We start from the raw sequence: 3,131 nt of genomic DNA on the forward strand, positions 1-3,131 counted from the left end.
TGGGGTACGCATGGCACACAAATCTCCCTAACTAACTACCCCAAAGTCATCGCTCCTTATCACTCCAGTTTCGACCATCTTGGTTCGAGCTAACCTTGCTCTGATACCAAATCAACAGGGATGTCACGCCCCGGACCCCAACGGGCTCGCGACACCCCTTCAACGGTCGTATTGAACGCGACGTCCCAGGACGCGTCGCCGACCCAAACGAAACACCCAACGATAAAGGCAAGCGGAAGCGAATTTAAAACAACCTAGACAATAAAATATGACAAAGGGATATCACAAAACAATAATTCCAAATACACAACATCAAAAGGGAATAGTGGTGGGGTATCCTACTTCGCTATACAAAAGAGGGGCACACAAAATATGGGGTAACTTGACCCGTCCTCCATCCCCGAGATACCCTGGTGTCGTCTCCAATCAATCACGGTCGCAGATCTGAAAATGGTTATATAATAACCGTGAGAACGAGTCTTAATAAGCAACCCCTTATACCCCACATAGGCCAATGCGTACCCAGACAAGTTCAGCATGCAATCTACCCGATTACATATATATAATTCACATAAATGGACTTACCTCGCCATCCAATCACATGCCCACACTGCACATTAGTCAAATCATAATAATGAAATAATAGTCAATGAACACATCAAAATCATTCGAGCGCCAAACACACGTACGTTCATCCAATTCAACCCAAACACATTTCACATGCGCATCCATCCAACTTTCACATGACCCGGGTCAACACCCCACAGGTCAGCCCTCCGATCAATCCGGGCTCTGTCCCGGGTCAACACCCCACGGGACCTTTCTTACTTTCACACGACCCGGTCAACACCCCACAGTCGCCCTCCGATCAATCCGGGCTCGTCCCGGTCAACACCCTACGGACCTTTCTTACTTTCACACGACCCGGTCAACACCCCACTGGCCGCCCTCCGATCAATCCGGCTCTGTCCCCGGTCAACACCCCACGAGGACCTTTCAAAAACAAACTTTCACACGACCCGGTCAACATCCACATGTGTCAGCCCTCCGATCAATCCGGCTCTGTCCCGGTCGCACCCCAGGACCTTTCAAAAACAAACTTTCACACGACCCGGTCAACACCCACGGTCAGCCCTCCGATCAATCCGGGCTCTGTCCCGGGTCAACACCCCACAGGACCTTTCAAAAACAAACTTTCACACGACCCAAGTCAACACCCCACAGGTCCTTTCTCACAACCCGGATCAACACCCCTCAGGTTGGCAGCCCTCCGATCGATCCGGGCTTGTCAAGCATACACGCCACATAATTCAATCAATTTCATGGCATTCACACGTTCAAATATCACCAAAGTATATCCAGACAACCACAATACAAATTTCACCATGCTCTTAGTCATATAAATCAATTTCAATCACCACTCTTTCACCAATGTCATCTAGCACGCCACATCAGTCAACTCAATTCATGCTCCCCACATCGGCCCACCGACCCGACATTCAAGTCAACACATTCAATTGATTCCAATTCACCCACGAGCGCCACGATAATTCAGTCATGCTATATACCTCAGTCAATCACTAAATTAGCCACACAACTATCACCACAATAATTCATAAATTGGGCACACTCAATCTAATTAGCCCACGCCTAAATTAATTCCTAACCCGATATTAATCATATCCTAAACAAGTCTAAAAATACCCAAGGTACTAGGTAGGGTTTAGGAAGTCACTTACTAGGTTTTGGCCCAGGAAAAGTCGGCTCGGGCCCAAAATGGCCCGGGTGAACAGTGCGGACTAGGCGCGGGCGAGGGCCACGCGGGCGCGGTGGCCGACCAATGCGGGTACAATGGCCGATCGGCGTGCCTGACGCGCGGACGCGGTGGCCGAACGGCGCGCCAGGGGCGCACGGCCGGGCGGAATGGGCAATACGCCTAGGCGACAAGGCCGGGCTGGACGGGCGACAGCGCTTTGGGCGACGGGCACGGCGATAGGCCACGATTGGGCGAGCGGCGCGCGGCTGGTGCGCGTGGGCAACGGCTCGGCCACGGCCCGGGGACGCTCGACCGGCGAGCTCGAGCACGGTTGGGCACACTCGGCCGGCGAGTGGCCGGCCGGGTGGCTGGCCGGCAAGCCGGGCTGGCCGGGACGACGGGTCGGACGGCGACGGAGGCGAGCTACGCTGGCGGCGGGCAAGCGGCTAGTCGGGTCATGTTGGCAAGCTCGGGCTTCGGGCCGTGGCGTAGCAAGGTTAGCCGGCCGGAAGTGAGCCGTCAGTTTGGCCGGTTTAATTTGGCCCGTGGCGAGGCGACACGACGGCGACAACGGAGACTGTAGGGGAGAGGAAGAAAGCAGGGGCAGGTGGCGAGAGGGGGCGAGCTAGGGGCTGAGGGGGTCGAACTGGCGGCGGTCGGGGGCGGCGATGGGCGAGCCGGGATGGACGATGCGCAGCGGCGGGCGGCAAGAAGCGGCTGGGCGTAAGGCGGCGTCCGCTGGTTCGGGCGAAGGGGACGCCCGCGTGCAGTTCGGGTGAGCCGGAAATGGAGGTCGAGCGGCGACGGTTGTGGCGCGGCTCGACTAGGGCGGAGCCGGGGTGGCACGATGGCGGACGGACGGCACTGCGCGGCGGCCGGGCTGGCTGGACGGCTGGGCTGAGGACTGGTCGAGCAAGAGCAGAACCAGTCGGGCGGAAAGAGAAGAAAGGAGGAAGAAGAGGAAGAGAAGGAAGGAAAGAAAAAAAAAGAAAGGAAAGAGGAGAGACAGTCTGACAGAAGGAGGGGAAGAAACGTGCATGAAGGGACGTCTGCATGGAGGGAAACGTGCGCGGCCAGGAGGGGAAAGAGAGAGAGAGAAAGGAGGGGCAGACGCAATGAGGAGAGAGAAGGAGAGGACGGACGCGTTGGGGGAAAAAGAAACGTGCGCGGCAGAGGAGAGAGAGGAGAGAGAAGAGAGCCAAAAAGTCAATGCGCACTCGAGCGCGATCCAACAGACACGGTTCAAAATCGAAAAACGATCTAACGATCCGCAAAAATCCTAATTAATATTATAGGACAAATGGCCAAAATAAAATAACTCAAAATACACTACGAGGGAGGTCTACTAGTCCAAATTCGCACCCGGTCAAAAATC

The sequence above is a fragment of the Syzygium oleosum genome, unplaced genomic scaffold, assembly GCF_021117445.2.
Source record: "Syzygium oleosum isolate NSW1041296 unplaced genomic scaffold, Sole_v2.1 Sole_v2.26, whole genome shotgun sequence".
Lineage (NCBI taxonomy): Eukaryota > Viridiplantae > Streptophyta > Magnoliopsida > Myrtales > Myrtaceae > Syzygium > Syzygium oleosum.